This window comes from Poecilia reticulata, chromosome 8 (assembly GCF_904066995.2).
Source record: "Poecilia reticulata chromosome 8, P_reticulata-male-v2, whole genome shotgun sequence".
Classification (NCBI taxonomy): Eukaryota; Metazoa; Chordata; class Actinopteri; order Cyprinodontiformes; family Poeciliidae; genus Poecilia; species Poecilia reticulata.
Genome location: NC_088837.1, coordinates 24,920,180 through 24,937,669, shown reverse-complemented (window position 1 = coordinate 24,937,669; position 17,490 = coordinate 24,920,180). Strand labels below are relative to the sequence as shown.

General features: G+C 39.7%; 1 long non-coding RNA gene across 1 annotated transcript; it reads left to right on the top strand.

Annotated features, from left to right (window-relative positions):
• Positions 1–134: 134 nt before the first annotated feature.
• On the top strand, positions 135–7,121 carry LOC145552643 (uncharacterized). The gene is made up of 2 exons (XR_014088769.1): positions 135–338; positions 578–7,121. It is a non-coding gene; the product is annotated as an uncharacterized LOC145552643 (long non-coding RNA).
• The last annotated feature ends 10,369 nt before the right edge of the window (positions 7,122–17,490 follow it).

Sequence of the window (17,490 nt, the reverse complement as noted above, 5' to 3'; positions counted from 1 at the left end):
GAGTGTAAGTATTTTCATTTCAGTCTTGAGTTAAGATATGAAATTACAAAAAATCCTGAACATGTTTGGAGTAATTTGATCAAACAGAAGAGCAGAAAGTGGAGAAAATCAGGTTTCATCAATAGAAGCTGTTCCGTTTTGAAGTTATAAATGTTGTTTTAGTACGTATACAAGAAAAAAGGGAGAAAGCCTGTCCTTTCATGTTATTTTCAGATACTACAACGTAGTAAGTTTTTTGTTGTTCAAAACAAAACTTTATTAAACGGTAGAAATAGGCACCGTTAGTGTCCGTTAGTGTAAGTTACTGTTGAAATCTTTCATGTATGGTTGCATTGCCGGTATGTATTAAGTTTGTAACTTTGTAACATTGTTTCTGTTTAGCGATGGCGCTCTAATGTGTTGTTTTAAGGTAGAGTATGTTTATGTTAATTAGATGCGAGGTTATCGTGAGGTTATCAGGTGCGCAATTGGTAGCCTAGATGTACGCATATAGATGTGATGATCGGTAGAAATTGAATGTAGTGTATTTTATGCTGCATATGATCGCATATTTACTGTATTTTTGTCTTGATTTCAGTTTTACCCTTTTTATTGTCATTAAACCTGCTGACAACGTCCTTCGGTCTTCAGAGTCGTGACATGAGAAAGGCGTTAGAAAGCCTTTGCATCAGACATGCACCAGTAACGGCACAGTAAAACGGCAGCGTCCTCGCCGAAGAAGATAACGCAGTTGTTGAAGCTAGAGTGAAGCAGACCACTACTACGCCTTAACGCAGCACGGCATACAGCAGTGATCCTGCGAACGTCACCTAGTCAACGTCGCCATGTCTAACAAGACGTCATCCCTTAAGACCCGGTCCGAGGCTTCCAGTGTCTCCTCTACAAGCTCTGCAGCAGCCAAGGCAAGAGCAAAGGCGGAGGCAGCCAAAGCCCGTCTCAGTTTTGCAGCTAAAGAAATTAACTTAAAAGTAGAAAAAGCCAAAATTGAGGCATCTATTGAATTTCTACAACAAGAAAAGGATGTAGCTTCAGCTATTGCAGAAGCGGAGGCATTAGAAGCAGCTGTTGCCACACAGATAGAAGCACGCAGCAACCCATGTTCTTCATTAACAGATGACCGTACTGAGCAATATGTCATCAGCCAAGCTAAATTTGTAAAAGAAGAGGAAAATACTGATTTTCAGCAAGCAGAAGAGGAAAATGCACTTCAAAATAAACCAGAGTTCACTAGCAAAGAGTTATTACACTCTGAAAAAGATGATTCACGGCAAGTTCCAGTCTGTCCTTCCTGTTATCTCGACAACCCCCAAAACCCCCCAGTCATTACCAGGTCTCCACATACTAATAAAGATTTCAGACCCAACTGGTCAAATCACATAGAAGAATCTAACTTCTACAATGCTAGACCCCCACGCCAAGAGTCTCGAGACTCTAATGTAAGTGATTTTATTAGATATTTTGCTCGTCGTGAAATAGTAACAACAGGGCTTCTCCAGTTCAATGACAAACCTCAAAACTTCAGAGCTTGGAAACGCTCCTTTGAAAATGCCATAAGGGGTTTGGATCTAACAGCAAGTGAGGAGATGGACTTGATGTTAAAGTGGCTCGGAAAAGAATCTGCTGAGCAGGTGGAGCAAATTAGGGCTATACACATCAATAACCCAGTCAATGGCCTCAACATGATCTGGAACAGACTTGAACAATGTTATGGTTCGGCTGAAGTGATTGAAGATGCACTTTTTAAAAGAATTGATGCATTTCCAAAAATCACGCCCAAAGACTACACAAAACTGAGGAAGTTTAGTGACCTGCTCATGGAAATGCAGTGTGCTAAAGAAGAAGGAGACCTCCCTGGTTTGGCTTTTCTGGATACAGCAAGAGGAGTAAATCCTATTGTCCAAAAACTTCCTTTCTACTTGCAGGAAAAATGGATTACAGTAGGAACTAACTACAAACGCACAAGAGGTGTGCCGTTTCCACCATTTAATGTGTTCGTGAACTTTGTCACACAAGAAGCGGATGCTAAAAATGATCCCAGCTTTAACTTCGTGTCATTGCTTGATGTTTCCAAATCAGACAAGCCACCTTGGAGAACAAACAGACAAAAAGAGATTTCAGTGCACAAAACTGATGTTGTCTCTTACTCAAATGCAGATAAGCATAGATCTGAGAACAAAGCTGTGGATAGTGACAAGATTTGCCCCATTCACAAAAAACCTCACTCTCTCTCAAAATGCAGGACATTTCGTATGAAAACACTGGACGATAGGAAAATGTTCTTAAAGGAGAACAATTTTTGTTTCAAATGCTGTGCCTCATCTTCACACATCGCAAAAGACTGTAAAGTCAAGGTACAGTGTTCTGAGTGCAACAATGAGAAACACTGCACTGCTCTCCACCCAGGGCCAGCTCCCTGGCTAAGAGAAACTGAACCTGCAGTAGAGCATGGCGGGGAGCCTGACTCCACAGAACTAGAAGAGATAACTTCCAACTGCACACAGGTTTGTGGCATGAATAAAGCAAGAAGATCATGCTCTAAAATCTGTCTTGTTAAAGTGTATCCAGCAGGCAACCCACAACAAGCAGTAAGGCTCTATGCTATCCATGACGAACAAAGTAACAGATCTTTAGCACGTCCTGAATTCTTTGAAGTATTTAATGACTGTGGACCCAGTTCTCCTTACTCACTTAGGACATGTGCTGGAACTAAAAGTACAATGGGAAGGAGAGCTACAGGTTATGTAGTGGAAGCCTTGGATGGCTCAGTCCACATTCCACTGCCTACTCTTATTGAATGCAAAGGCATCCCAAATGACAGAGATCAGATACCCACACCCAGTGCAGCTATGCATCACAGACATCTGAAGTCAGTAGCTCACCTCATCCCTGAACTGGACTCTAAAGCCCCTATCTTAATTCTCCTTGGACGGGACATTATTAGAGTTCACAAAGTCCGTAAACAGATAAGTGGACCTAACAACGCACCCTATGCACAAAAATTGGACCTCGGATGGGTCATAGTAGGAAACGTGTGTGTTGGTGATGTTCACAAAACCCTTGCAGTAAAGACTCTGTTCACAAATGCCACTGAGAAGGGTCGTCCTACAATGTTTGAACCGTGCCCCAATGTTTTCAATATAAAAGAGAGACATTGTGAGATTCAAGTTCCATTCAACTTCAGCACCCAGTTTGTGGACAGCGCTTGTGAACCAGACCACTTAGGATGTAATGTATTCAAACAAACCAGGCATGACAATTACATCTCACCTTCCATTCAAGACAAAGTCTTCTTGAAGATAATGAAAGAAGGACTTACAAAAGACAATGACAATAGCTGGACAGCACCTTTACCTTTCAAACTACCGCGCCTAAAGCTCCCTAACAACAGACCGCAGGCCCTGAAGCGACTGATGTCACTTGTTCGTAATTTTAAAAAAAATGAGGAAATGAAGGAACACTTTGTGACTTTCATGGACAAAGTATTCAAAAACAAACATGCAGAAATTGCCCCTCCACTAAAAGATGGAGAGGAATGCTGGTATCTGCCACTATTCGGTGTTTACCACCCCCGTAAACCCAAACAGATCAGGGTCGTCTTTGACAGCAGCGCCAAATACGAGAACGTATCACTGAATGATGTGTTGTTAACAGGACCTGATCTTAACAACTCTCTGCTAGGTGTTTTAATGCGCTTCAGAAAAGAAGCTGTAGCCTTTACAGCAGACATTGAACAGATGTTCTACTGTTTCAACGTTCATGAGCAAGACAGGAACTACTTGCGCTTTCTGTGGTTCCGCGACAATGACATTTCCAAAGATATTGTGGAGTATAGGATGAGAGTCCATGTCTTTGGAAATAGCCCATCACCAGCAGTGGCAATATATGGCTTGCATCAGTCCGTTCTACACAGCGATTCGGACAGTGATCCAGAGGTGATACAGTTTGTCACACGGGACTTTTACGTCGACGATGGACTCAAATCTCTTCCCACCATTGAAATGGCTGTGTCCCTACTCCAAAGAACCCGTGACACACTTGCAAAGTCAAATCTCAGACTGCACAAAATAGCAGCCAACAGAAAGGAAGTGTTAGAGGCATTCCCTACATCAGATCATGCTAAAGATCTAAAAAACCTGGATTTTGAAGCTGATTCATTCCCAATGCAACGCAGCCTGGGCCTCCTTTGGGACCTAGGTAGAGACTGCTTCACCTTTCAAATACCAGATGAGAAAAAGCCCTTCACAAGAAGAGGTGTGTTATCAACAATTAACACCCTTTATGATCCATTAGGTTTTGTAGCGCCTATCACTATACAGGGAAAGTCTATTCTACGTGAACTCACAGTTGAAAATGGAGACTGGGATGCTCCATTACCTCCAGAAAAGGAAGAGTCCTGGACTCTCTGGAAGGACTCGCTTAAACAACTATCTAACCTGATTATTCCTAGAACATACACAGACATTTCTCCCTCAACAGCCACAAAAAAAGAGTTGTGCGTTTTTTCGGACGCCTCTACTAAAGCAATAGCAGCAGTGGCTTATCTAAGAGTGACAGATGCAGAGAAAAACTGTGAAGTAGGGTTTATTATGGGCAAGGCGAAGCTTGCACCACGCCCAGATCACACCATACCAAGACTAGAGCTTAGCGCTGCAGTATTGGCAGTACAGCTTGCAGATCTAATCACAGATGAACTTGACCTCGAACTAGACTGCACTATATTCTACACAGACAGTAAAGTAGTCTTAGGTTATATCTACAATGAAACTAGGAGATTTTATGTCTATGTCAGTAACCGTATAACTAGGATCCGCAAATCTTCTCAACCAAGCCAGTGGCATTATGTAGCTAGTAGTCAGAACCCAGCGGATCACGCCACTCGTTCTGTTCCTACATACCAGTTGCCCTTTTGTAACTGGTTCACTGGCCCCAGCTTCTTACTCCAACTCCAAGAGTTTCCAAATGACTCCTACGATCTTGTGGACCCTAACATGGACTCAGATGTTAGACCTCATGTAACTACTCTCCAAACTACAACTTCAACCAGGCAACTTGGTTCTGAAAGATTCAGTAAGTTTTCTACTTGGAGATCACTTACCCGTGCTCTTTCAAGACTACTACATGTCGTCCACAACTTCAAATCACCACCAAATACAAACAATCACTGCAGTGGTTGGCATTACTGTGAGATAGGACTCACTGTGGATGAGTTTAAACAAGCTCAAAATATTGTGATTCGAGCAGTACAACAGGATGTGTACTCTGAAGAGATCAAGTGTGTACAAAAGCATGAGAACTTACCCAAAAACAGTCTTCTTAAGAACTTAGACCCTTACCTGGATGAAAATGAACTCCTCAGAGTAGGTGGTCGTATCACTGACTCAAACTTGACTCATGGTGAAAAGAACCCACTTCTAGTTCCAGGCCACCACCATGTTGCAGTTCTTCTCATAAAGCACTATCACAGTCAAGTTCATCATCAAGGTCGCTTGTTCACAGAAGGAGCTATACGCTCTGCAGGATGGTGGATAGTGGGTGGCAAAAGAAAGGTGAGCACAATCATTTACAATTGTGTAACCTGCAAAAGACTTAGGGCTCCCTTGAGCACACAAAAAATGTCAAACCTCCCTCCAGACCGTCTTGCAACGGACCCTCCATTTACCAATGTTGGCTTAGATGTGTTCGGCCCATGGTTTGTGTCTTACCGACGTACCAGAGGAAGTGTGAACCAAAACAAAAGGTGGGCTGTCATTTTTACATGCCTGAGCATTAGGGCAGTTCACATCGAGGTGATAGACTCACTCGACACATCTAGCTTTATTAATGCATTTAGACGGTTTCTGGCTATAAGAGGACCTGTAAAAACTATTCGTTCTGATCGGGGTACTAATTTTGTCAGTGCATGTAAGGAACTGAAAATCCCCTCAAACTTGGATAATGTAGCTCTACAGACCTATTTAAAGGAAAATGGATGTACTTGGACTTTCAATCCACCGCATGCTTCCCATTTTGGCGGGTCATGGGAAAGAATGATAGGCCTGGCCCGGAGAATTTTAGACTCTATGTTTTTCAAACTCAAGACCACAAAACTCACTGATGACGTTCTCATCACCTTCATGGCAGAGGTGTCAGCTATTATAAATGCAAGACCTCTTGTCCCAGTCTCTTCAGATTCAAGTGACCCTTTCATCTTGACTCCAGCTACTCTTCTTACGCAGAAAGTTATCCCTCTTCAGGCTCCAGCTGGCAACTTTACAGCTTCGGACATTTACAGACACCAGTGGCGTCAAGTGCAGCACCTGTCAAATGTCTTCTGGGACAAGTGGAAGAAAGAATTTCTTCCTACTCTCCAGCCACGTCGCAAGTGGCAATCCAACCAACTTAATGTGATTTTAGGAAGTGTCGTCGTACTCAAAGACAGTCAAGTACCAAGAAATGAATGGCCTCTTGGACTTATAACTCAGGTGTTTCCAAGTAAAGATGATAGAGTACGTAAAGTAGAAGTTAAGGTAGCCAAAGCAGATGGTTTAAAAAAGTTTGTAAGACCTATCTCAGAAATTGTAGTTTTGGTTCCTTCATAAGATATTTTTTTGCAAAAACCCAATTTGTGGCGTTTATTCACGCCAGACGGGGAGTGTTCCGTTTTGAAGTTATAAATGTTGTTTTAGTACGTATACAAGAAAAAAGGGAGAAAGCCTGTCCTTTCATGTTATTTTCAGATACTACAACGTAGTAAGTTTTTTGTTGTTCAAAACAAAACTTTATTAAACGGTAGAAATAGGCACCGTTAGTGTCCGTTAGTGTAAGTTACTGTTGAAATCTTTCATGTATGGTTGCATTGCCGGTATGTATTAAGTTTGTAACTTTGTAACATTGTTTCTGTTTAGCGATGGCGCTCTAATGTGTTGTTTTAAGGTAGAGTATGTTTATGTTAATTAGATGCGAGGTTATCGTGAGGTTATCAGGTGCGCAATTGGTAGCCTAGATGTACGCATATAGATGTGATGATCGGTAGAAATTGAATGTAGTGTATTTTATGCTGCATATGATCGCATATTTACTGTATTTTTTGTCTTGATTTCAGTTTTACCCTTTTTATTGTCATTAAACCTGCTGACAACGTCCTTCGGTCTTCAGAGTCGTGACATGAGAAAGGCGTTAGAAAGCCTTTGCATCAGACATGCACCAGTAACGGCACAGAAGCAGCATGCATATTGACTCTAACTTAAATGACACAAAAACAGAAGCTACACTTCAAAATGACCAAATTCTACCAATTATTTTTGTCTCGTACCTGTCCAGGGTGTACCCCGCCTCTCACCCGGTACACCAGCTGGAGATAGGCACCAGCAACCCTCCCGACCCCACTGAGGGACAAGGGTGTAAGAAAATGGATGGATGGATGGATTTTTGTCTCGTTATAAAGGCATATATCTTCATGGAATGGTGGAAAAACAACTTACCGGTAACAGATCTATCTGGCATCATGCTAACTAGCTTCAGCATTCATAGCAAGCTATGTTATGGTGAACCAGCTGTAGCTTAGCAAACAGCAAGGGGGAGTGGGTGAGCATGAGAGTGATTGACAGCACTAAGACCCTCCTCCTGACTCTGATTGGTTGCTTCAGACTGAGTGGTCTATTACTGCAGTAAACACTGGGAAAAGGCAGAGGAGCTACATTTTTCCACAGATTATCTGACATTAACTGAAACAAATATGTAAAAAATACATATTTACTTTTACAAAAGTTACTGCAGCTTTAAAGATCTACTGCTGTTGTATCAACCTTCCAGATTTCTCGGGTCTTTTGGTTCTGGTTCTGCTCTGCATCCCCAGAACCAGAACCAAACATGGAGAAGCAGCTTTCAGCTTCTATGCACCATGAATCTGGAACAAACTTCCAGAAAACAGCCGAAACACTGAGTTTCTTTAAATCAAAAGCTAATAAACCAGCTGTTTAGAGCTGCTGGAACATCATCAAGTTTTTCTGTATTTCAACTTTTTTCATTGATATTTTATGTTTTCAACACACTGAATTGTCTTATTGCTAAAATGCGCATTTTTTACTAAGTTGTGTATTTTTTTACAGGATATCATTGCTACCTTTTACTCTCAGTGACGAGGTCGGTCTGAACTGTTTTTGTACAGTTTCAACTTTTCCGACAGAAAGTGCTGCGGACTCGGAGTTAGTGAAAGTAGTGTTCTTCGCCCACTTTAAGCTGCAGGAGTCTCTGCAGGTTCGCGTCCTCGTGCCAGGGGAGGAAGCACCATCTTTTGCTGCAGAACCGAAGTGGCGAGAAAGTCTGCCAAACAGCCAGGAATTACGGCTGTCACAGTTACAGATGATGAGCAGTCACAGATGATGAGCTCAAAAAAGGCAGTCTGAAAAATGCTAACTGTCAGAGAAAATGAGTCTCACTGCTTCCAGAAGCTGTCAGGAGAGAGTGTGGGTCTGTGACTGATAAACACAATACACAAACGATGCCTTTTAAGCATTCTCACGTTCCATGTTTCACTTAGAGAAGAGAAAAAGCTTTAAATGATGAGGACAGTGTCATGCTTGGATTAATGGCATCTCAGGAAAACTCTGGAGTTCACGACGGATGCGGAAAGTTTTCAAATGCTTTTAAAGTTTTTCCCACTTTGTTAAATTTCAGACTTGGTTCGTTTTCTGTTTGTTTTTGTGTTTATATTCTCCAAACATGTCAAAGATAACAGTAATAGCAGCAGGTTTTGGTTGAAGTTTATGAAATGTCTCTTTGACAAAAGTTTCATGGTTGTAGAAAATAAACTGTGGCCCAAAAATGTTTAAAAGTTGTGATCCAGTCCTCATTTATTTGCAAGATTTTGTAAAATCTTGTAGTCTAACAAGAACATCTACAGGATTTCTGAGGCTTTTTCTATGTTTTTAAGGCATCAACTGCTTTTCTACTTATTTTCTGTTTGTGTTTTTAACCCAGGGGTGTCAAATATACCTTAAAGGGGATTTTTTCTGCAAAATTCCCATTTTTTATGCTTCCATTTGATTTTCTGTTGTTTCCAAAAACTTCTAAAAAAAAAGTTATAGTTGATGTTTTTTTTTTGGTGAAAACCAGCAGTTTCAAAAACCTCCCGAATGTTTAGTCACATTCCACGGGCACTGCACCGTTACCAAGCAACCTCAGCAGAGCCCAGCCCGTTGCCTAGCAACCCCGGCAGAGTTCCACCTGTTACCTAGCAACCCAACACACAAAAATCCAAGCATTTTTAAAGAAATAACAGTATAGATAAAGTAAAAATAAATACTACCCTTTTGCATGAAGCTGAGTTGGGTACATTTTTGAATAAAACGGTGTTTCCCCCTCCAACATTTTAACGATGAAACTAAGAAGCAGATGCAGCGCTCTAAATGAAACATGTGAAAACTATGTTCACAGAAACAAACAGCGAGATGCAAGGCAGATTAAACTGTCTGAAGGCACATCGCGCTCATCTTTTCGCCCAGATTTGTGACACGATTCAAGACGAAAGTCCTGTTTAATGGATGTTCACACAAAAGACCGCTTGCCAACAGATCAGTGAGTGCCGGACTTTTATCTTTCATTATAGAGTCCCAGCTGTGATAAACCCTCCTGTCTTTTCAAGTTGATTCACAGTGAGAGAACATTTTCCAGAAGGATGATGACAAGGAGGTTTTGGATCCTCAAAATGTGAAAACATGGAGCATTTATCACGATAAAGGAAACTATATTGGATTTTAAACATGTTTGTGTGTTTGTTCACTTCAACATCTGTGAGTAAAAGTTAGATAAATAGCACAAAAAAATAAATAAATTTATCTATCAGTGATGTTCATGACATTTTCTTTCTATCCGAGTCAAGTTTCGCAATACGTTAAGAATCCATTTGACCATTGACCTAAATTATTACATGAATATCTGATATTTGTCATTAAAGCAAATATGTCTTTATCGATTAAAATTGAAGTTAGCACACAAAAAACTGAAAGGCTGATGTATGTAATTTCTAAAATTAATCAAAAGTATTTACATAGTCAGAAATACATTTGTTACTTTCATAAAAAAGAAAGCAATTTGTTTCATCTTCTAACAAAAAAAGTCCAAATTCTGAGAAAAATATTCTTTTTTCCCAGTGGCACTAATCTTCCTCCGTAGAATTAACTTTCAAACAGCCGCTGAACGTGAACAGTTTATAAAACCTCTTCTATTTTTTATGCTGTTTCAGTCCCTACACAATTATCTGTCACTTCAAAGTAATTAGGTCAAAATGCAATAAATCATTCAAGTCTTCCCTGCTAACATTTATTTATCTGGCCATGTATGCAGGAACAGCGCCAGCGTTTTGTAAGAGGCTAAATTTGATGCTAAACCAGGTTAAGAGCAGCAGGTCTGGATTTTTAACTACAACACCACGATGCAGCAGAGAGGCTGATGGTGGTGGGAGGTGAGAAGAGGCAGCTGATGTTCCTCTCCAGGAGAGGAAGTCCTCTTCTGGAGAGGATGAGTGGAAAGATCTCTGAGTCAGAGCGAGTGGGGAGGCGTCAGGATATTATTAGGGAGGTGTTCCTGCTGCCTCCTGTTGGAGCTGAAATAAAACAGAAGACCCACCTGTGATTCCCAACAGATTATAGACCCGGTGACACTTTCGATTGTTGACAAAGGCATGGAGATAAATTGGGGACATAAAGTTTGTTCAAAAGAAAAAGATAAATTAAACTGAAGGGGAAAAAAACATACATTCTGACACTGAAAAAATGTATCTAGAAAAACAGTGAAACTGAAAAATAATTTTGAAACTCAAAAAAAGTTTGACATTGATCAAATAATTTTCAGATTGAAACAAAAAAAAATGAAACTAAAGAATAATTTTGAACCTTTTTCTTGTTTCAGATTTCTGCAGATGAAGCTGAAATGTAAAATGACAATTTTGAATCAGAAAAGCAGTTTTGGTCTTTTTTTTTAGTTTCAATATTGTTTTTCAGATTGAATTTCTATTTTCAATTAGCAACTTATTTTATTCCCGTTTCAAATTTATTGTTCAATTTAAATGTTTCTTTTTTGAACAAACTTTTTGACATTATTTAGCTCCATAGTACGACAACCAAGTTAACATCTTCTGCAAGCAAGAGAGCAGATATACTTAGTACTCATGTGACGTCACACTTCCTGGAACTCTGTAGCTGACAGCTGTCACAGTTGCTATGGCGTTGCTATGACAACAATAGACTAGATTAGAACGAGCTCTCGCCTTGTTCCTATCTAACTTATAAACAATTACATTACAACTATTACTGGATTATAGTTTTTGAGTATTCTACACACCTTCTGTGGAATAAATATCAGTGATGTTTGCTGTAGAACTTAATGCTGAATTAGCTAAATTAGCTTAGCCAATGTAGCTTTTAGCTGCTAGCTAAGACGGAGATGTAGACTTGTCGCTACGTGTACTTAGTCTGCCAGCCACCAGAGCCTCGATGTTCATCTGAAGAGTTTGTACGTCCGTTACAAATCCTTTTAACAACTGATTGTAAGCGTGCACGGATTTCAGCTCATATGGGGCAGACATCAAATGTTTGTTCATCCTCACTGCAGTTATGGTTTGTCTGATTCTTTTGGTCTTTTTCTTGTTAAAAACTTTTCCATTTCCTGCTTGCAACACCAGCTTGAGGGGCAAAACAAATGAGAAGCAAAAATGTTATTCTTATTTATATTTTATTTTTAATAACAGAAAATAAAGATTTAATTTGTTCTTTTTTTTAAGATTTTAAGATAAAAAAAAATTATGGGATTAATTTTTTTCAATTTTTGCAACTTTTTGAGTTACTCACTGCGCCCCGTTGTGGCCCCTTCTGTAAAAAACCCTGAATTAGCCCATCACCGTCTCCTCAGGTACGTTAGTTACCTGAAAGACTGACAATCTGCTGCAGAACAATAAAAGAAACCCAACTGAGGAGCTGCTTTGTTATTCCGCGGCTCTACAGACTCCGTTTTATCTCAAGTGAAACAGCCACAGTGTGTTTAATCTCTGGTTTAAATGCACTTTAAGAAATGATGGAAAGTAAAGCACAGGGACGGAAATGTCACTGATGAACACCCTTTTTTAAGCTTTGTGCAAAACATAAAGGCTGAGCAAAACTGTTAATGAATTGTCCTCGGAGTGGAAGATCAGAGCAGCCAAACGAATTTCATATCACACCTAAAGACCTGGCATTTAATTAAAGTGGCCTGAAAAATGGCTGCTTGGTTGGCTGACAACAGTTTCTCTTGAAGCAAATTAAAGAAATCAATTACTGCCGTGTGAAAGTGTAATGCCAGCACACCGGAGCCCCACAGCGCCACAGTGAGACACCAGGCCAACGAGGACGAGGAGGAGGAAGAGGAGGAAGAGGAGGTGCCACATGTGACGGGCTCGGCTGCAGAGTTTATCACGCCAACCTGTTACGGAGCCCGAACGGGCCCACGCGCTGGAACCGAGCCGCAAATCAGCCGGGCTGCCTCCACAAGCCCGAGCCTCCTCCACTCCTTCGCTCCTTCTTACTCATCCTCTCACCTTCTCTGTGGCTCACACAGATTCACAGCAAACACATATGCTGCGCAGGTCCAGCGTGTTCAAGATTAATAATAGCCGTCAGATTCCCTCAAACATAAACACTGCCCACCACAAATATGTAAGGACATTTCAAGCCGGGTTGTTGTTGTTGTTGTTGTAAAGTTCGGAGGCGTGTGATCAGCCATGAGAGAAAGTTTTCCTGCAGCTTTTTTCCAGAACCGAGCAGGAATCAGAGTTAGTCTGGGAGAAGAACCGGAGCAGTCACAGGCAGCACAATCTGACCTGCAACCTTTCCAGAACTTAAAGGTGAACTTTCCTGAAATTAGCTGATACCTTTATGTAAGTTACCAACATTGGTGGAGAAAGTACTCAAATACAGAACTTAAAGGGACATGTGCAAAATCCACTTTTTTAGCCCTTTAATACATTCTTTGTGTTTTTTGTACAGATATTAATCCGAAAATAAAGCCTTATGTAACTGGGTCTATATTAATAGTTTTATATTTCCACAAAATGTGTTCTTTTTTGTATTTGTCTGCTTCTACTTGACTGTTGCTGTGTTCCTCTGTGTCTACTGGGTTTGGTCCTCCAACTCTGCCTTATTTTCTTCTTCTTTTGTTCAGGGTCCTCCAGGACTATTATAAATATTAAGTTATTAATTTCCTCTCCCCTTTTGTTATTCGTTCCACTGGGGAGAGGCAAGTTTTATAATCTATTGTAATCCTTTCATTTATATTGTTCAAATGTTTATTTTTCCTTCTGTATTAATGATAAGTGTTTGGATATTTTCATTTGAGTTGCTATTACACCTTTATATCATTTGATGCATGCTAACTATTATTTTGTATAGATCGGGTTGGAGAACTGGAGCACATGCTAGGTGCTAATGCTAATATCTCCCGATTGACAGATTAAATAAACGGAGACCGCCTCCAAATCCAGACTTGATGTCTTGTGGTTTGTTTGATCACCACACAACACACACAACGCAGAAATCCACCGGTCACACTTACATCATCTAACTGAACAGCTGAAGACATTTTAACATTTTTCTCTGCAGGGTCTTTGTGCAGAATCCTTCCTTAAGCTTCATGAATCAAACCCAACATGAACCCTGAACTGAAAACAACCCTGCTGAACATTACATAACACCGTCTTTAATTTACTTGGAGAAAACTTCAGCTCTTTTTTTGGTTTTGTTTAATGAACAAGCTTTTAGTGTACAAGATAAAGGAAGAATGTTTGGGTTAATTTGCATTTTATTGTGCGGCAGCTTGTTGAAGCAGCTGGCTTTGACAGCCTCTTTGTTTCTTGATGCCTCAGCTACTTTTGTCTGCAGCTCATTTAATTTTCGGACCCCTAATTAAGAACAATTAAAGACATTTTATAAGTTTCAAAGGCTTTTATCAGAAAATACATCAAATTTCTATGAAGATTCAATATTTCAAGCGTTCTTCATAACTTCTGTTGTTCTTTCTGGTCATGTTAGAGACAAAAACTTATCTAGGAATTGATTAATTGGAGTGTGCAAAGTGAAACAACAGCACACTCTGAGCAATAATTAAGCCAAAACTACTAAAATATAATACAATTTTTTTGCGTTGAAGATAAATTGATTAATACAAAATATATTCAAATATCAACCTCAGTCTGTTTTGATGTCAGATTTAGCAGAAAGAGCTTTTTAAATCTATCATTCATGTATCAAAATGAAGCTGTTGGTCCTCTCAGATGCTACAAAGCTCTTCTTTCAGCCGCGGCTTCGATGCTGCAGCTTTTCTCTGCAGCTAACTGTCTGAATCACAAGAAAACAATGATTTCATCACATCGTCTCATTGTTTGTACCAACCAGTCCGCTGGAGAGCTTGATGGAGTGATTTCAGCTGCAATCTCCCGCAGGTTCACCTGAGATGAGGACACGTCCTCCCTGACATGAAGCTAGCAGATTATTTTTGGGCCAAAATGCAGACAGAATACAAACTGAAGCTTGAAAACAAGATTCGTTCCTCTTGCTCCACTTATGTGTCGACAGCAGCAAATTGATTAAATCAGTGAATGTTAAGCATTTTGAACTTTATGAATCCAGTAACTGGTTCACTGGTTCCACTGTATCAGGGTGTCCAAAGTGTGGCACGGGGGCCATTTTTTGCCCGTGGGCTGATTCTCTGAGGATCTCCAAGCCTTTTGTCGTTTCTCTTTACATTTGAAGTAAACAAACTACATCCATCCTCTGACTTTTACTCAAAAGCAGACCTTCCTGCACCTAAATCTGTTTTTAATTCATTTATTAAACTTTACTAAATTGAGCAAGGTATTTTAAAATAAAGAGTCATCCAAATCCTGGTTCTATTGATGAGAATAGATAAATTATTTTGATTTCAAGCCCTATTGACTTGCAAACAAGATGCTTTTCTAAACATCTAAAACCCCTTTTTAAGTTGTGGATAATTTTTTCAATTATGAGACATTTTAAATCTGCCAATGGATCTAGTACGTTTTCAAAAATATTTAAAAAGTTACTTGTAAGTTAGTTTTGTCTTATTTCAAGTATAGTAAGATATTTGCACTAAAAACTAGTCAGAAATTCTTGGTTGGATTTGTGTTTTGTGCAGTGAAGTGACCCATCATGGCCACAGAAAGCTTTATTAATAACAGGTATCAGGCCTGAAGAGTCTGAATCATCTGGATTCCTCACATAACGCCGTCAGAGATCACTTTTCTATCTAAAGCAAACACATTTTCTTCATACAAAGAGAAAAACACTTATGTGCGTCTGATTGGTCTAGAGAGTCAGAATAACGAAAAGCAGGGAGGTAAAAGTACATAGCAGCCATTTATGAACATTAGTTTTAGTTGATCATTGACCAGATGTCTGATTATTTTCCAGTAACTCCAGGTCAAACTGAAGACGGAGCTCCACTGAACAGATTATAATTACATGCTACAGCTGCAGCCTGTTGAAGGAAAAACTGCCATAATATGAAAATATTTGTTGTCACTTTCCTGCCGCTCACTTTTAATAACGTATGTTGTGTGTGCTGCGCTGTGCACTTCAGGTGGAAACGACTGCAGCCTCTCTATATGTTAATCTCACTGTTATCAAATCAATGTCAGCGCACATTACAGCAGTCGTATTCACCGTGAGGCTTTGTTCAGCCACAGACAGACGCTCAAGGTCAGCGTTGGTTTGACGAAGCGCTGACACGGCCGTTCATGTTCGCCGTGCAAACCAGCAGCGACTTGAATGACAGGGATGGTTTTTATTTAAAGGACGGGGAATCTTCTGCTCTCTGCTGTCATCACATGTTTACAGTATGTAGGAACAGAGCTGACACCGGGAGCCATGCTGGGATGTCTGCAGGTATGAATGTGCGACAGCCGAGAAGAGTCCGGTCCCTATGGCAACATGGGGTCAGCAGAATCCATCACCTTTTACATTCAGGAGTGTCAAACTCATTTTCATCTTGGGCCAAATGAAGATCATGGATGTTTTTACAGCTGGAAACTACAGATCAGGCTGAAATCTGACCTAAACATTCAGAGTCACATAAAGACAGTCACAAAGTCGACCTTCTATCACCTGAAGAACATTTCCAGGATTAGATTAATGTCCCAACAAGATCTAGAGAAACTGATCCATGCATTTATCTTCAATCGTAATGATTACTGCAACAGGTCTGCCTAAAAAAAAAAATCAATCCTCCAGCTGCAGCTGATCCAGAACGCTGCTGCTGGAGTTCTGACTAAAACCAGGAAGACAGAGCAGATCACACCGAGAGAATAGACTTTATTAGTTTACAAATCACTAAACGGCTTGGTTACCGTACAAAAATGAAATAACAAAAATCTGAAACTCAATATCTTACAATGCTAATATTGATGTGATACCGATACTGACCTGGTATCAATATTACTGAGATTTTACATCATCTAATTAGGATGCTGCTACTGCTTAATCTGCATATCTTTATTTATCCATTTACCTGCTTAATCATCTATCTATATAACTACAACTATTTATGTTCACATATCTATTTATTTCTTTATCTGTGTACTTACTTACCTACTGACATATGAATTAGTTTGGGAAACAGCTGAAATAAAACCAAACATTTGGTCTTCATGTATTCATTCTCCTTTTTTGGCTTCAACATTTTCTTATAAACTAGCAAAGAATTTCAAAAATACATTCCAGCCACAAACTCAACCCAGTTTCTCCTGCTTTCCTTATTTCTGAATGCTGCCTGTTTTGACCTCGGTTTCATAAATAAATATATTTTCTTCATATTTTCGCAGCCCGGAGCAGTCAAAGTTTACTGGAGTAAAACAGCTTCATGATGGAAGCTGCACATTTTATTCATTATCTGAAAGCTCATTTACTTTCACAGCATTGCATTGTTTTCATGCCGTCATTTGAAAAATTGCTTCTAATTAACCAATATGACAATAATTGTTTCTCCTCTGTTCTTCCCATCTCTCCCCATATGTCCTTGTACTTGCTAAAGGTGGAGCAGTTGTTACCAATTAGTGTGAGTTAACACCCCAGCCAGATAAAAGGAACAAGAGACCATTGATCCGTGGAAATAATGCAGAAACCCATGAAGGAGTTTCTAAATTAAGAACCTAAACGGCACTGAAAAATAATACTAATGTCTGATTTAAATATATGTTATCAACACCTGTTCTTTAGTTTTGGGTTGTGAGTCTTAATACATTTAAGGAAATTCAGAAAAAAAATGGAATTCAGTTCTATGGTTAATCTAACTTTACTTTAGCTTTTATGTGAAAACAGCACAAAAGAAACAAGACCTGAATATGGTGGACGATTGTTATATTAAACGGTGGAGTCTGATTTAATGTCAGACCAAGAGATATCAAATAAAATGCTAGAATCTGTACATTTTCTACAATAAACTTACAGAAAAAAATCTATATTTTAGAAA